At 42.7% G+C, this 18,809-nt stretch overlaps 1 protein-coding gene across 1 annotated transcript in view; it reads right to left on the minus strand.

Moving 5' to 3' along the window:
* Positions 1 to 16,855, minus strand: part of LOC126259844 (RNA-binding protein Raly-like) — a 1,182,113-nt gene extending 1,165,258 nt beyond the window's left edge. Inside the window, exon 1 of the mRNA XM_049956900.1 lies at positions 16,653 to 16,855. The gene's annotated coding sequence lies outside the window, so the exon portion shown is untranslated. The remainder of the gene's footprint in view (positions 1 to 16,652) is intronic.
* Between the last annotated feature and the right edge of the window lie 1,954 nt (positions 16,856 to 18,809).

Consider the following 18,809-nt stretch of genomic DNA (forward strand, 5'->3'; position numbering starts at 1 on the left):
ACCGACACGGAAATGCCACTTACAGGTACATCTACATCTACATCTAAATCTAAATAGAAATTATGCAAGCCACCGTACGATGCGTGCCCTTTACGACTACTAGTCGTTTCCTATCCTGTCCCACTCGCAAATAGAGCGACGGGAGAACGACTGTCTATATACCTACGTATGAGCCCTAATTTCTGGTATCGTATCTTCGTGGTCCTTATCCGCAGTGTATGTTTGCGGCAGCAGAATCATTCGGCAGACAGCTTCAAATGCCGGTTCTCTAAATTTTCTCAACAGAGTTTCTCGAAAAGACTGTCGCCTTCCCTCCAGGGATTCCCCTCTGCTTTCCCGAAGCATCTCCATAAGGCTTACGCGTCGTTCAAACCTACCGGTAACAAATGCAGCATCGCACGTCTGAATTGCTTTGATGTCTTCCTTTACTCCGATCTGGTGCGGAACCCAAAAACTCGAGCAGTACTCAAGAGTAGGTCGCACCAGCGTCCTATATGCGCTCTCGTTTACAAGTGGACAAATATTCTTAAAATTCTCCACGTAAACCGACATCGACCATTCTTCCCTACCACAGTTCCAACATGCTAGTTCCGTCTCACATCGCTCTGAAACGTTACGTCCAGTTATTTAAACGACTTGACTGTATCGGCCGCGACCTACTTGTGACAGACAGTCGTTATTAGAACTCGAATTTGGTAGATGTCTCACTGCGGGTCTCCATTTCGCTAGCTGGTCGAATCGTGCAGTATACAGACCTGTGGGGCATTTAGATATGACATTTGCCCGATGGTGGCGACATGGAAACGTGGGGGCAGAAGACCAGTCGTCAGGGTTTCGGTCGGCAAAGAGTGACCACCACAAGAGCAAGAAGAGGACTCCTTTCAACATCCTGTATTATCTCGCACCGCTGGTCTGGGACCAGAAGCAGCTGGACTGGAATTACTGTCCCAGGTGTAGAACGCCTCTAACACCACAACACAAACGACTGGAGCGGTGCCATGACGGGAAGCGTGGACTGCTGATGAATGGCTTATAGCTGATGCTGAGCAGTGAATCGCGGTTCTCCATTGCCCCAGACGACCATAGTCGGCCAGTGTGGCGGTGACCTGGGGAGAGGTCGTATTCTTCCGTTGTCTTGGACAGGCGCTTCGGGGCCATGGTTTAGGAAGCCATCGGCGAAAGGTGCACGCCACGGCTGGTAGCGACTGAGGGAATTCTGACAGCACAACGGTACGTCACGGAATTTTTGTGTCCTCGCGTGTTACAGAAAGCCACGAAATTTTCGTGCTATTTTTTGAGTAGTGCAGTCCTCGCCTGCAGATAGCAAGTGTCTCTACGACTGTGTGACGTCGAGGATCTCCCTTGGCGAGAAAAGTGCCCACATCTGACCCCGAAAGAACGTATATAGGACAAGCTCGGACGTCACGCGTCGCAGTGCTGTGTTCAGAAGATCAAGGACCAGTTGCCACAGCTGTGGGCCAGCGTGGCTCAGAAGTCACATCAACAACATTATGACCCATTTTGGAATCCAGACAGTGCATGCATACAAGCTATAGGGGGTTCAACGTCATACTGATAAGTAGGCTCGTAACGCCAGGTTTTTCGAAAATTTGACATAATGCTGTAATCACTGAAATAATATGACGTAGTCTCTGAATACATGAAGCTACATTTCGTCTCCTTCTCCCCTTCTGCATGCTTCTCGTTTGTTTTTTATTTTTATTTTTTATTTTGGTCACTGAGCGTATTCTTCAGCCCCAAATACTAAGTCACATCTACTTTTAGGTTCTCACTTCTCGTGTAATTCACTCAGGATTATCTGATTTCTTTCGACTACAATCCATTACCTTTGTACTACTTTCGTTGATGTTCACCTAACAACCTCTCTTCAAGACATCATCAATGTCAACAGTGATCTTGAGTGTGTTCTGCCCAGTAGTTGTTTCCACCAGATGCACAATATTTCGACGACCGAACCAGACGCCTTCTTCAAGTGGTGAGCCTTCGGCTGTTGTACCTGAAGCGCCAAAGAAACTGGTATATTCATACATATTCAAATTGGGGGGTATGTAAACAGGCAGAATATGACATTGCAGTCGGCAACGCCTATATAAGACATGTGTCTGTAACAGTTCTTAATCGCTTAGTGTTGCTACAGTGGCAGGTTATCAAGATATGAACGTAATGTTATAGTCAACGCACGAGCGATGGGACACAGCATTTCCTAGGCACCGATGAAGAGGGGATTTTCCCGCACGACCATTTCACGGGTGTACCGTAAATATCCTGAATCCTGTGAAACATCAAATCTCCGACATCGCTGCGGCCGGAAAAAGATCGTGCAGGAAGGGTACAAACGACGATTGAAGATAATCGGTCAACCTAAGTGCAACCCTTCCGCAAATTGCTGCAGTTTATAATGCTGGGCCATCAACAAGTGCCAGCGTGCGAGTAATTCCAGAAAACATTATCGATATGTGCCTTCGGAGCCGAAGGACCACTTGTGTACCCTTGATAGCAGCACGACACAGAGCTGCACGCCTCGCCTAGGCCCATCAGCATCGACACTTGTCTGTTGATAACTCGAAACATGTTGCCTGGTCGGACGAGTCTCGTTTCAAATTGTATCGAGCTCATGTATGGGTATGGAGACAACCTCACGAATCCATGGGCTCTGCATGTCAGCAGGGGGCTGTTCAAGCTGGTGGAGGCTCTGTGGGACGTGTGTAGTTGGTGTGATATAGGACCCTTGATACGTCTAGATACGACTTTGACCGGTGACATGTATGTAAGCAACCTGTCTGATCACCTGAATCCATTCTTGTCCCTTGTGCATTCCGACGGACTTAGGCTATTGTAGCAGGACAATGCGACAACCCTCAAGTCCGGAATTGCTACAGAACGGCTCCAGGCACCCTCTTCTGAGTTTATAAACTTCTGCTGGCCGCCAAATTCTCCAGATATGAACACTATTAAGCGTATCTGGGAACTCTGGCAACGTGCTGATTTTCAGAAGAGATCTCCTTCTCCTCGTACTCTTACGAATGGACAGCCCTGCAGAATTTTTGGTGTCAGTTCCTTCCAGCACTTGTTCAGACATTAGTTGAGTCAATGTCACGTCGTGTTGCGGCACTTCTGAGCGCTCGCGTGGGCCCTACAAAATACGAGTATTGGGCAGGTATACCAGTTTCCTTTGGTCTTCAGTGTATGTACCCGTTGGCTGGACTCCAACTATCGTTGGTCTCGCGCCGTTCTTTGTGTTTAATTCCCAACGCCGACTTCGACCTTTGACACTCTTTCGTCTGTCAGAGGCTGCACTGATATTGCGCGAAACATACAGTGTCTCTGCGTTTCCTAGGCCTGATGGACATTATGATCAGCGAGAGCTCAAGAAATTGAGTGCTGGACTCGGACTTTTTTAAATTGAACTCTCCGTTCATGTTTATTTTACTTTCCGACGTCTTTACTTCGATAGACTGTTTAATTATGCTGTCCTAGACACTGGAGTTCTCGTCGTATTTCACTTCATGATTATATTCGAGCCAGTGCTTGGTGACCATTAATTTGATTAATTCTTTTACGTGCGTCCGTCGGAGATTTTTCTTGCATTTCTCCATGACGGTTCTGACACCGTGCCTGACGTAATACTTGTCACATTAGCATGGAATGCCATACACACCCGGAATTTGGAGAGCAAGATAGGATAGAAAATATCTTTTATCTTTCTTGAATAGGGCGAAATACACTGGACGCAATATTTTCCGGCACATTTATAAGAAAGCAAGCCAAATAACATCTGTGGAAATGTAAGCAGCAGTTACTTATGCGCAGTAGATTCTCAATATCTCTGGACACCAGGAGAAGCGTCAAATGAACACTGTGGCTACACACAGTTGAAGACCTGCTGTTGGGTTGCTGTGAGTGATGCGGACGATTTTATTTAAGTACCCAGCACTGCCCGGGGTATGTATTTATTTCAAGTCCAGGAGACCATCTCCTCCCTTCACAGCTTCCCTTCTTTTTCTTCTCACTCTTCTCTGCCCACTTTCTCGTCCTACTCTCTACCCACCTGCTGCTGCCCCTCACTGTCCATGTTTCTCTCACCATCTCTCTCTGTCCATCTCTCCTTTCTGCATCCATCTCCTCTTCTCCCAATTCCATGTTCATCTCCTCCTCTTTTCTTTCTCTGCCCATCGCCTCTTACCCCTCTCTCTGTGCCGTACAGTGATATAATTTTGTAGGAACATACAGCGGCATATGTGAGTACTGTCAGCTAAATGGGTTGAGAATAGAGTTAGTAGTGAAGAAGCAGTAAATTTAAACGTCATGACTTGACCTCGGACTTGTAGGTTCAAAAATTCGCTACATAAAATAGGTTCTATTACTTACAAAAATGGGTTATAAAAATCATTTTGTTCTCTAGAGAGATAAATAGATTGAAAAATATCCACATTATATTATTGTCCAATCCTATAATTGCAGTCACAATAAATAACGAACACTTTCTCCAGATTTCCCGTTGACAAACTGCATCTCTTGCTGTTAATAGCATCTTCTATGCCGAGAATGAGCGTTCCACGTCAACAGATGCCACAGGAGCATATTTAAATGACGGTATTAGGCGCAATGGGACCGCACACTCATGTTCTGTTTATTTACCTGATGATACGTCAGCTACTGTGCAGACAGTGGGTAGTCCTGGGTTTTCTTGTAGCACTGTTTTTAGTATCTCACTAACTTTCATACCAATAGAGCCTGGGACCAGGTTTATTTTTCTGTCACCTCTTCTGTCAATCGGAGTTGCATGTAGACTGGTTTTCGAGAACACTCTAGAGCTTTAATAATACGGACCAAAAATGCATAATGAGATGTTACGTATGCAATGTCGTTGGAAGTTGTTGGGTCCTTTAGAGGATCTTTAGCTGAAGTAATGCTCACTGCCCCCTCCTTGTCTGTCAGCTGTCTCATCGACAGAGATCCACATGCATGAATCGCCTATACCTACCCTTATCCTGCTCAATGTATTTTCATATGAGGTATCAAAATAGTTTTTTCTTAGTATGGATGCTGATGGAATGATGAGACAGTATTTCTCTAGAAACCTATTGAGCTATTTTCAACTGCATTGAATGGTATGTTTGCTCCAACAATAACTCAACACAGGTCAAAATGAAATTCGTTTTTGTTTGTTGCGTTTGGCTTCGTTACAAACGTTTGTTAAACATTTGATTAATTTTTTTAATTTGCCTTGTGTTTAAACACTGCAACATGCTGACTTAAATGCGACCTCGCTTCAGAACGTACCTAAAAGCGAAAAGAAGTTTGAAATAATGCGTTAAGTTTGTTGCAGGTCACTAAGTACTCTCGTTCTCAAGTACTGGATAGCGCGCACAGTAGCTATAAATTATGCGGTATGTTCCTTATATAACAAACAGCGTGGACGTATGGATTACATTCATTCAAGATTGTATAACTATTGTATTCATTACCTAGAACCGTATCACTAAGCACATATGAAATAATAAATGCATCTTCACAAATACAATAAAGTTCAAAAGTCAAAGAGTAAATATATTTTTTAAAGAGTATATATATTTTTCCACAATCCGTGTAATACTGTTTAAATCAGCATTTACTCTATACTACACACTTTATAAAGTAACCTATGTTCCTCCTCAGGGTTCAAGCCAACTCGCTAGCTAATTTCACCGGTAGTATATGTTGCACAACGATATAATTTTGTAGATTCATTCAGTGGCATATGTGAACACCGTCTGCAAAAGGCGTCGCGAATACAGTTAGAAGTAAAGAAGAAGAAAACTAGAGCGTCGTACCTGATGCCAAAATGGACAGCGAATATGTATTAAGCGACAGACTTGTTTCCTTTCATCATTTTGTGGGGGACGTTGTAGAAAACAACTTTCGTAAACGTTTGAAAATACGTGTAAAGTGTGTTGTAGGTCATTAAGTGTTTTCGTTAAAAAAAAAGAAAAAAGACATAATGGATGAGTAAAATCTTGGTATTAGCGCGTAGTGACCTACACTTCTTTTTCAGCCCGACCATTAGCCTTTGAAATGTACACTAAGTGATCCAAAGTATCCGGACACCCCCAAAAACATACGTTTTTCATATTAGGTACATTGTGCTGCCACCTATTGCCAGGTACTTCAGATCAGCGACCTCATTAGTCATTATACCGCGTAAGAGAGCAGAACGGTGCGGTCCGCAGAAGTCCGGACTTCGAAGGTGGACAGGTGATTAGGTGTCACCTGCGGCATACGTCTATGCGGTATTTCCACACTCCTAAACATCCCTGGGTGCACTGTTTCCGATGAGATAATGACGTGGTCCCGTGAAGAGACACGTACGAGGTGTGGCTAGAAAAAAAACCGGACTAGTACTGGTGAAACAATAAAACGAATGCAATAAGGCTGAAAGTCGCATGGCCTGTCACGTGACTCTCGCTCCGCCTACTGCTCGAGTTTCATCTGCCTCCTGCACTCAGTCTGCCCGTGGCGTCTGTTTTAAGTAGTTGACGTTTTGTCTGTGCGTCGGAAAATGTTGAGTGTACAGAAAGAACAGCGTGTTAACATCAAATTTTGTTTCAAACTAGGAAAATCTGCAAGTGAAACGTTTGTAATGTTACAACAAGTGTACGGCGATGATTGTTTATCGCGAACACAAGTGTTTGAGTGGTTTAAACGATTTAAAGATGGCCGCAAAGACACCAGTGATGACACTCGCACTGGCAGACCATTGTCAGCAAAAACTGATGCAAACATTGAAAAAATCGGTAAACTTGTTCGACAAGATCGCCGTTTAACAATCAGAGCAGTGTCTGAGTTAACAGGAGTTGACAAGGAAAGTGTCGAACAAGTTTACCGATTTTTTCAATGTTTGCATCAGTTTTTGCTGACAATGGTCTGCCAGTGCGAGTGTCATCACTGGTGTCTTCGCGGCCATCTTTAAATCGTTTAAACCACTCAAACACTTGTGTTCGCGATAAACAATCATCGCCGTACACTTGTTGTAACATTACAAACGTTTCACTTGCAGATTTTCCTAGTTTGAAACAAAATTTGACGTTAACACGCTGCTCTTTCTGTACACTCAACATCCTCCGACGCACAGACAAAACGTCAACTACTTAAAACAGACGCCACGGGCAGACTGAGTGCAGGAGGCAGATGAAACTCGAGCAGTAGGCGGAGCGAGAGTCACGTGACAGGCCACGCGACTTTCAGCCTTATTGCATTCGTTTTATTGTTTCACCAGTACTAGTCCGGTTTTTTTCTAGCCACACCTCGTACAGCACAAAAGCGTACAGGCCGATCTCGTCTGTTGACTGACATAGGCCGCTGACAGTTAAAGAAGGTCGTATTGTGTAGTGGCAGACAACTAGCCAGACCATCACACAGGTATTCCACACTGCATGAGGATCCACTGCAAGTATTATGACAGATAGGCGGGAGGTGAGAAAACTTGGATTTCATGTTCGAGCGGCTGCTCATAAGCCACACATCACGCCAGTAAATGCCAAACGACGCCTCGCTTGGTGTAAGGACGATTGAACAGTGGAATAACATAGTCTGCCGTGACGAGCCACGGTGCACAATGTGGCGATTCGATGGCAGGTGTGGGTATGGCGGCTCCCCGGAGAACATCGTTTGTCAGCTTGCTTAGTGACAACAGTAAAATTAGGAGGCGGTGTGTTATGGTGTGTTTTCATGGAGGGGGTTTGCACCCCATGTTGTTTCGCGTGGCACTATCACGGTACACGTCTAAACTGATGTTCAAGCACCTTTATGCTTTCCACTGTTGAAGAGCAATTCGGGGATGTCGATTGCATCTTTCAACACGATCAAGCACCTGTTCATAGTGCACGGTCTGTGGCGAAGTGGTTACACGACAATAACATCCCTGTAATGGACTGGCCTGCACAGAGTCCAGACGTGAAACCTCTGGGATGTTTTGGAACGCCGGCTTCGTGCAAGGCCTCACCGACGGACATCGATACCCCTCCTCAATGTAGCAGTCCGTAAAGAATGGGCTACCATTCCCCAAGAAACCTACCAGCGCCTGGATGAACGTATGCCTGTTAGAGTGGAAACTGTCATCAAGGGTAAGGGTGGGCCAACACCATATTAAATTCCAGCATTACCGATGGAGGGCGCCACGAACTTGTAAGTCATTTTCAGCCAGGTGCCCGGTTGTTTTTGATCACTTAATGTAGGTGGTTTTTACCGCCTCAGCGACTCTTTCCAGGCAGTAGGTGTTTTGTATTCCAAGTTTGGTTGAAATCGGTCCAGTGGTTTCGGAGGAGATCGTTCAAATGGTTCAAATGGCTCTGAGCACTATGGGACTTACATCTGAGGTCATCAATCCCCTAGAAATTAGAACTACTTAAACGTAACCTAAGGACATCACACACATCCATGCCCGAGGCAGGATTAAAACCTGCGACCGTAGCGGTCGCGCGGTTACAGACTGAAGCGCATAGAACCGCTCGGCCACACCTGCCGACGGAGGAGATGTGAAACATACATACAGCCTTATGACATTTATAACTACATATTTCGTGATCCGATTTTGATAAAATAAATCCCATACAATCCCAAAGCCCAAGCTACGCCGTTGTTGCCAGTGAGAGCCCATACGTAGTTGAATTGTATCAGGTACTATTGAAGTGGCTGAATGCAAATAATTATTACTGATATAGACATCCACCACTTACGAAACTGTCTGAGACGCGTTAATGAAGCAAAGTAGAAAATCTGTCAGCTGGAACCTACGTCTCTCTAGCGTCTGGGTTCAGCAGATCTCTTCAGCCACCGTGTCGAAAATGAACCTGCAGATTTCCAAGTTTTTCTGCCACTTAAGAATTACCGTGTCCACAGTTAAAATTTTTGTTATCTTTTTATTTTGTTACTTAAAAAATTATCTTTCGTTTACGAGCTTGTTTAGTAACATCTTTCCGACGACGTTGTGTGTCGGGCATCTTTTCATAAAACTTTACTTGTTCTGTAATTCGTCTGACACCAATTTACGAAATCAGCCCCTTCATTTGCGGATCACGCATAATTTTTGAACACTACTCAGATGCACATATTTTATCGTCTATTTTAGTCACATATAACTGTACTTGTAAACTATCGGACCAAGATTCAATTGGTAATCTTTGTCCTGCTTACAGATTGGATTTCCTTTTCCATTCGTATTACAGCGTACAAAATGCTCTGAACTGTTTAGCGTGCCAGCATCGAAAAAATGTCAAACTAAAACCATAAAGGACTCTAGAGAGCCGCAGATCTTAACGAAGAAACATATAATGGAAACTAAGTCTATGAAGAAAATAAATATGCAGTTATATTCATTACGTCTAATTGAAAGGTAAACGAAAATATATACTAAATTAAAAGATGAAGGGTTGGCAATACATTGTAAAGTGTAATACAGTGACCAGTAGTTCAAAACGCAGCACTGGAAGACACATTGCATAATGTCTTGGGTTATTGTCTTTGCCCTGTGAAACACTGACGTTCGTGTTAGGTAAATTCCTTGCGAGTTACGCCATATAATAGCAACAGCTAACAAAAATACAAAAGCAACTGAGTTCTATATTGGCGACAAACTATGTCATAGGGATGCGTATTTGCTTCCATCAATGCGTATCGACCAACAATAGAACAGTGAAAGTGTTGTTCATATCATAACTCGTTCAGCAGATAAGGGAACTTAACTGCATAAAGCAAAAAAATGAAGCCATTTATCGGTATACGAAGTGCTATCATCGAAACATATTCGTAAACTCAGTGTCACCTTAATGACCTAATGAGTTACTCGACTTACATCTGTTCAATAGGACACGCTATCCTTTAAATTTAATCAAACATCTTTAACGGTACAAATATAGGGAGGGATCCATTTAAATCAACGAATTACATAAACTACGTTGTCATGCAGTTATAAAATGAGTATTTTTGTCTGTATTTCACGAAACATACTATAGAACATGAATTAAAATCATGTTTCTGCTGTAGGATCCAAATAATGTAAACAGTTCATTGATAAACTTCACGTTAGTGATGATACTGTTATTCCCACAATAAAATTAACTGATAGTTATCTAGTCTTCACGATTTACAGAACAACTTACGTTTGGTAAACCTTGACCAGACATAAGTAGTACAGTATTTTCATACCGTTACAAAAATTTATGAGTGACGACATTAATAAAAGAAAAACTTCATAGTAATTATGACGAATATTATATGAATTCAACAAGAGCTCCTTGTAACTGGCAATGAGAACCACTACCCTTAGCTGTTAGACGATATTCTGCACGTCACCTGAAGCGGGACGTTTGGGCCATCTGCTTTAGTCGACAGCCGTTAGCTGTATATCTTCTGAACATACCCTACCACAAGGGAACCGTTGACACATGAACACTACAACTGTTTCCCGAAACTTCGAAAAAGCAATATGGAGCACACCAGCTGCACCGAACAAAAAAAGTTTCATTTTAAAAATTAGAGACCACTGGACACATTAGAGCAGTGATTTCATTCTACAAGGCAAAGTAAAAAAATGGTTCAAATGGCTCTGAGCACCATGGGACTTAACATCTGTGGTCATCAGTCCCCTAGAACTTAGAACTACTTAAACCTAACTAACCTAAGGACATCACACACATCCATGCCCGAGGCAGGATTCGAACCTGCGACCGTAACAGTCGCGCGGTTCCGGATTGAGCGCCTGAACCGATAGACCACCGCAGCCGGCCAAAGTAAAAGATGATATAAAATAGCACATGTAGAAATATTTATATTACATCTGGGATGAAGTAGACGATCCAGCTGGTCCTATGTACGATCTATCGGTGACAGATCTAGGTATCCTTCTGCAGACATTTCATAAAGACACATGCGATACTTGGACGAGCATTCTCCTGTTGAAAAATGGCACCACAATATTGCCAATGACAATTGCGGATGCAAGACGTCCTTGAAGTGTCTTTGTGCCTTCCGAGTTCCCAAAACCACTACCATTTAAAGTCATACCGAATGGCTTTCCGCTCCATGACTTTCCACATCATGATTCAAGGATTAGCCACCGCCAATCCAAAATATTGAAAGAGTGGGGCGTCTCCCCAGGTCACTGTCATATTCGCCGACGATGGTCGTCCAGGACAGTGCAGAAACACAATTCATTGCTGGACACAATGCGATGACACTCGTCAACAGTCCATGACTCGCAGCCGCAGCACCATTACAAGTGTAACCGTTTGTGTTGTGAACGGCAGCATACATATGGCACGGCAATTTCCTGGTGGTGATCGAAAATCGCTATCTTTTGAGAATTTCGGCCACCTAAATCGACGGAAGGGAACAGGGCAACTGACCTGCATCTGTGTACAACCTTGAGCATCTGGTCTTAGGCTGATAGTTCTAATGACGTCACTGCGATAACCGGAACTTCCTTTAGGCTACAGGTGCAGTATGTAAGCTGACCGGGTAAACGTTAGTATATTAATGCTGACGATCAGCGTTCAGTACCCGGGCGATCAGAATGAGTCTGTTTAAGTTCCTCCCAAATGTGGAGGTGTTCTGCATAAGTGAAAAATGGCAAATTTACTATCTGGCTTCCTGTTTAATTAATTAGTAAAACGAGGTCACCGGACAGAATATAAAGAAGTACCTCATTCTTATGGACTATGACCTATTATTCTCCCTGAGATACTTTTCTGCGAGAGCTCTGTATCACTTGATCGGACATTGATTCTTCCTGTTTCGTAGAGCTGCTATTTTACTCGATCTTAACACCACCACAAGCGTAACGAAAAAAAAGAAAACTGACTATTGTGGACTGAATAAGATTTAGCAGTTGAAACGTTATCACTATGTCGTATCGTGTTTCGGTTGTGCTAGATCGCAAGACCTTTACTGAAGAAGTTTTCTGAGGACCGTGTTATGTTGTTAGGCACCTCTGGTACTTACTGAAGTTACGCATCTGTGCTGTTACGTTTTCCGATTACGTTATAAAACCCAAACGCGTCTGGCAGCAGCAGCGGAACACGACATGGGTTGACGAAATCCTCTCGGGCTTCCATCCGGGTAGCTGCGTCGAAAATCCGCGACGTTTCGATGAGTGTCATTCTCATCATCTTCTGGCGAAAATGATGATAACTTCGCCAGAAGATGAGAATGACACTCATCGAAGCTACCCTGATGGAAGCCCGAGAAGATTTCATCGGCAGTATACACCGGGAAAGCCAACATTCACATACGACATGGATTAACTATTATTATTTGTGAGTATAGTTCGCTTGGAACAACTTTGTCATTAGTAATAGACCCTTCCGCTCCCCTCCATCCCTTCCCTTCCCCCTTCCCTCACACTCTTTAAGGAATCGGATTCTCACCTATAAAACCGCTTCAGATGCTTAAAAATTTTTGGAAACCACCAAGTGCCCTGATTATTCAACACTGGGTGTGTGAACTTCGTTTAATCTGCGCTCTACTTTAACAAAAACTAGCTATTCGCACATCTCAGTGTTTATAGCGTCATATCTCCAGTGTTTCGGGTCGGACAATGATAAAATTTTGCAAGTATATTCAGTGGTATATGTGGAACCTGCAACACGTGTCGCATATAGAGTGGGTAATAAAAAAAGTAGTAAAGTAAAACGTCAGGCGTGATGCTGAAGTTTTAATGAACGAAAGCGAGAATGTAGTAAGCGACAAACATTTGTCCTTTAATTATATTTTGTCAGGTCTCAGCGGGAAACAGTTTTGTAAAGGGAAAAATAATATTCAAGAATCGAATAAAGCTGAGAGCTACTGTTTTACGAATGTAATTTTAAATACACCAAAATTAATATTTGTTATATAAAACTCAGGAATCCTGTTCACAAATAAATACAATGATAAAACGGTATAAATAATGGACTTCAGCCAATTTCACTTATAAGAAAGCTGACTCCACACAAAAGTATAAGAAATTAAAGTTTTATAATGTTCATATCTGCCGTTGTTTTGACACACACTTCCACACGCACTGAAAGCAGACTGTGTTATACCGTACACCATAATAACGAAAATCTCACAGATAGCAAAAGTGGAGCGCATCTTCAAGAATATTCTACGTATGCTTCTTTCTCTAAAAAGGAATACAATCATACGTTTTTACATATATACATTTTCTGCTTTTCGTATATGCTTGAACTGCCCATTCGCATCTACTGGAGCACTAAATTCATTTTTATTTCCTCAATAAAAATCTCCTATTTGCCGTGAAGGGACTGTGGTTCGTTCAAACAAACACAGTAATTTAAGTTTACAGTGTTCGCTGTGGATTTGGAATACGTCCATATTACGAGGAATGCACTTAATTTAAGGCGAACAATTTTTCAGCAGACTAATGGCTGCTCTGAAAACATACGACCACTTTTTTCAGCAGTCTGTCACTTCATAGCTTCGTATACGTATCAGCATAAAAAACAGTTTCACTAGTCACTTTGCTTCAGCAAAATTTCTGCCTGTGGATGCACTAACCCCCACGTTATCAAAATTGCAAAATTGTTGTTAGATTAACTTACAATTATATCTTTCTGAACGTCCTTTGTACTCATATGTTTGGTTTGATAAAAGACGGTGGTTTATAATTAATACTCTGTTATATAAAGTTGACAATAAAAAATATCACTACCTTTAACTGCTTGTACTTGGTACAGTGTTTATATTCACTACAAAATATAACTGGTAATGCAGTTTTAAACATAAAAGAGAAATAAAAACAAGAGGAACAGTTGATAACTCCATTTTTGAACTGAAACGGGCCATCAAGAGCTATAAGATAAACTTATAACACAGTACTAGATTGTAAGTATGTATTCGTATGTATTTAATTCATTGTCGATGCGTGACGTCATAAAATAACAAAAGATCAAAGCGAAAAACTATGCGTCTGCGAAATGTAACGGAACTCAGCTGAGTTTTTTAAAAATTTTGTGGAGTATATTTGACAATACTAAGTTAGGTACACGAAAAGCTATTCAGGTACTGAATTCGTAGTTATAATAAATAGTTACGTTCGTAGTTTTAAGTAAATGTGAATGATGATTCAATGACTTTATCTGATAACATACAATATGATTCTAATTCTGTATTTACTCCCTTCAGTAAATGTGTCGTACTCTCATTACGTCGTGGATGCTTTAATCGACATTTATTATATTAATTATATAATTCTCATGCCCTTGTAATTAGTAAACGTCAGGATTTAGCTATGAACGTATATATTCAAAGAAATAGAGCATAAATTCGATAAGCGAGCTTCCAGTAAGCAATATTCTCGTAAAGAAAGTTCCGTATATAAGGTGCATAACGGTATTCTCAGAGCGAGGCGGTTCCGGATAACAAATATCTTAGAAGGCGATATAATAAACCACCTCCACTCGATGGATGTTTCTGATTTATAAAGTGGAGAGAAGCCAAAGTATTCAAAATCGTGACGTAAATCACAGAAAGCATTGGATAACTGGCCACTCTATCATCCTTGGAAGGTCATTGTGAGACCTCTTGTGAAATTTGGTCTACTTTTATGTATTTCTGTTTTCTGCTCAAACCTGTTAACCGGAATAATAATTTATGAACCTCCGGCATGAATGAGAAAAATTTTATTAAAATATCCGTAACTAGTCACTGCAAATAAAGGATTCCTTTTTATATCAAGTACATAATGTTTTTAACCTGATCTTTCCAACAACTGGTAATGGCGTGCGTATCACATGTCATCGTATATTGACAGTGTAATGTAAAGCAGTTTAGGGACTGATTAACCTCACTGACATCATGAATCTGCAACAAAATATTTTATGGCACACTGGATTCTGAAACAGTAGCGAATGAAATGCATTCCACAAATTGATCATCTTAAATTGTGCATAAATGAGTTTTTAACAACTGTATTAAATAATAATGTAAGACCTTCGTCGAGAAGAACTCAGTGTGCTCAACATTTACCGCGAAGAACTCTTTTGAACACGTTCATGTGGCCTATACACAAGCGCATGTTGATGTAACGGTGGAGGTACCTGGATATTTTGACATGCAGCCGGAAGACGTGTGACAGATTTATTATGATTCCAGAATGAGCTTTTCACTCTGCAGCGGAGTGTGCGCTGATATGAAACTTCCTGGCAGATTAAAACTGTGTGCCCGACCGAGACTCGTACTCGGGACCTTTGCCTTTCGCGGGCAAGTGCTCTACCATCGGGCGTGAGTCGTGCTTCGGTAGCTCAGATGGTAGAGCACTTGCCCGCGAAAGGCAAAGATCCCGAGTTCGAGTCTCGGTCGGGCACACAGTTTTAATCTGCCAGGAAGTTTCAGATTTATTATGCCTTATAAAATTTGCAGGCTACTAGCATCTGCTACGAAAAATTATTATTTAGCCTCAATGGCTGATGTTAATTAAGCCGATATTACGGGTATATGGAAATACAGGTCGAGGGATTTGGGTGTGAAGGGATGATGGATAATAAATGGTGGCAAGTATGAACAGTGTTTATCGCGTTGTATTTTGAGAAGGTGCTGGTGGACAGTTTTTAAATAAAAGAAATTATGATGTGGTATAGTAGCTTTATGTCAGCTCTTTATTGAAATACTTGGAGTATCGGCCAAACGACATCCCATTTTCCCATGTCGTTCTTCATGGCTGGGAGTGGTCTCTTGTTTGACCGAAACTTCTAGTATTTCAACAAGGAACTGACTTATAGCAGTTTTCTACATGACGAGTTTTGAATAAGTTTATCTCAGTATTTGTAAACTATCAGAAATGCATTTCAACTATAATACTTCTATTTAAAAGTGTTAACTTGGATAAAATGGTTTATGACTGAAAAAAAAGTCAACACTTCATTAAAATTACAAAGGTTGCGTTGGGTCCATAAAAAATGCAGTCCACACAGAAATGATGACATATACCTCAAAAGATAGGGGTCATAGTTTAGAAAACGATCTGGTGAATCCGAATGTGGAGGTCGAACCACACGTCATAAAAGGCAGCACAGTGCCCAACAGCTGAAGATTGCAACACTGGAACAAAGCACATTGCTGGGTAGCTCAGGTTGCTACTATCTTTGCAATTCTTAAAATAGTAAAGTTCCTTTAATTTCATTACATTGTGACATGAAACAGAGCTGCCCTAGAGAAGATTACAAACCCCTGAAAATAGGCAACCCAAATTACATCATGCGCTCCAGGTGCAGGCGATGTAAGTTGGACTGCCTATCTTACGGTGCATCACATATTTTCCCAGCCTGTTTTATTCTGACCACGTTGTATTAGCAACAGCATAAGATTATAGTGGGTTCATGAACGATTTTACACTATAACGAAGCAGATACGCTGTAAAAACTCGTTGACATTGTGGCAGAATACCATTTCATGTATTTCTGCTTCTTTTTAAGTTACTGCTGAGCATTAGGCTCATTAAACGTTTGTTTCGTGACGTGGATATTAACAATAAGTAAATGTCTCAGATTCTGAAATGATGAGTCAATTTAATTCCGATTTGCTACATTTTCTTCTCGGTCGGTGTGCATCCGCTTCACTGTCGGAATGTTTACCGTTGGCCATAGAGGGCAACTCACCAATTAGCAAGGCGATGGTCGACTACCGCAGGCGCCGACGGGTGCAGATGGAACGCACCTAGCTGCAGCTGGGTAATGATACGTCGGTCGGTAGGACAGATAGAGAGAAAGAGAGGACCAATTACGCAACGGAACGGAGGCCTGTCCTCAGAGGACGGGGGGAGCGCACAGCAATCGGAGCGGCTTCCGCGCGACCTCTCGCCTCGGCGGTCGGTTCGAGACTGGCTGGGCGGAGCGGCCCGCGGGCGACGCGCGTTCACCTCGGGCGTTTCCGCTGGCACTCGGGTGCGCTCGGGCGGCGGTCGCCTGTCGGCGCGTCTCCCGCCTGTCACGTGCGGCCGGCGCTGCGACGCTCGCCGTTTCTGGCGGCGCCACGCGGCGCGGCGCGGCGCGGCGCGGCGCTGGGGCGGCTACGGCGCCCATCCGCCCCCACCCCCACCTCTGCAGTCTTCGCCCGTGTCTCAGCGCAGCGCAGAATCCGGCGGGCGTGTCGGCTGTAATCAGCTTTGGGCGACACGCCTGGAGGCGGAGGCTGGAGGTTCCGACCAGCTGCCACCGCCGCCGCCGCTGCGGTCGCGCTGCGTGCAACAGTTGTTACCGTCGGTGCCGCAGCATCACAGCTGCCTGCCAGCAGCCGGGCCGCCACTGTGCAGACAGATGAATATCGTCTCCGCCGCCTGCAGCAGAATCTCTGCAGTTCTGTCCGTCTGTGTTGTAGCCCTTCCCTCCTACCTGCGAGGGACGGATCACAGCTATCCGCCCCCATGTCGTGCGATCTGGTAGTAGCTCGGAATTCCCTCCCTATCTCACGATTAGCATTCGATGCGTGACAAAAATATGGCTGCCTTGTTGTGTGTCATTCTTTTCCTATAATGTTAAGCCTAATTGTGTAGTTTTGGTTCGTTTCGTTATGCACACGTCCAAAAAGCACTTAACATTAGAATTTATACTTATTCAGGGAACACAAATATTTCTGAAAAGGGGAGTAGAACTCGGAGTTTTTACTTACACTACCACTGAATATGTACATTTCTTCCATAGCCCATGCTTAATATTACAAATACGAAAGTGACTCATCCTGTTACGTTTTCACGAGCAAACCGCTGAACTGATTTCAGTGGAATTTGGTATGAAGATGGTTCGAAACCTGAGAAAGAACATAGGCTACTTTAGAAAAATTGTCATGCTAGATATTTAACAACTGGAAGATTATTACACGCATTAAGGAAAAAAATTTAAGTTTTGAATAAGTCATTTACTGTTTGACTTTTGAACAATATCTTGCTTATGAAAATGGTTTTATTGGTTGACATGTTCTACATAGAACGTTTCAATGTAGTGAATAAATACTTATACAGGCTGATTCAGAAAGGACTGTACTACTTTGAACTAATGTAGGAATTTATTAAGACCACCTACTGAATTTCTAAATGTGTTACTTTGTAATAAACAAACTCAAGTTCCTGTTAAGCGTTATTTGTGTTCGATGTGACTACCATTTGTGATGCGGCAATGACACTTTCTCCCAGCATTCGTTGCAACAAATGGGGCGTGCGACGGCACCGTAGTTTCTATTTATCAGGTCGGCTAAATTCTGTGGTAGCGGAGGAACATACACACGGTGTTCGAGAAAAATCCACTGGTGTTAAGCTCAGGGAGTGAGGTGGACTTTCGATTGGTCCTAATTAAAAAGTTTTGAAACATAGCCTATCCACATACACGATACCAGTGACAGATTTCTCCACGAAGAGAATGGCCGCACATCTTCAATTTGCAAATGGCACCAAACGCTTTAATTTTGGAGATGCAACGAAGATGTTCCAGGGCTGATTGTGGATTTTCGCTAGCACACATTCTGCAGTTGTGCATTTTGTAGAGTTTGTTTCACTAAAACAAAACACACAGAGAGCACTCTCCACACCAGTGAAAGTAGCTATATTAGCTGTGCACTACACTAACACCACTGTTGACCGAATGGGGTACTGACCCACTGTATGAATTAAAATTGAGGTTGTTTACTACAAAATGACACATCTGCCGATTCCGTAAGTTACCTCAATAATTTTCTACATTCTCCCGGAGCTGTGAAGTCATTTTTGACTCACCCTGTACCATCTTCAACGTGTTTACTCCATCCACCAAAACTGATATTATAGA

The sequence above is a fragment of the Schistocerca nitens genome, chromosome 5 (assembly GCF_023898315.1).
Source record: "Schistocerca nitens isolate TAMUIC-IGC-003100 chromosome 5, iqSchNite1.1, whole genome shotgun sequence".
Classification (NCBI taxonomy): Eukaryota; Metazoa; Arthropoda; class Insecta; order Orthoptera; family Acrididae; genus Schistocerca; species Schistocerca nitens.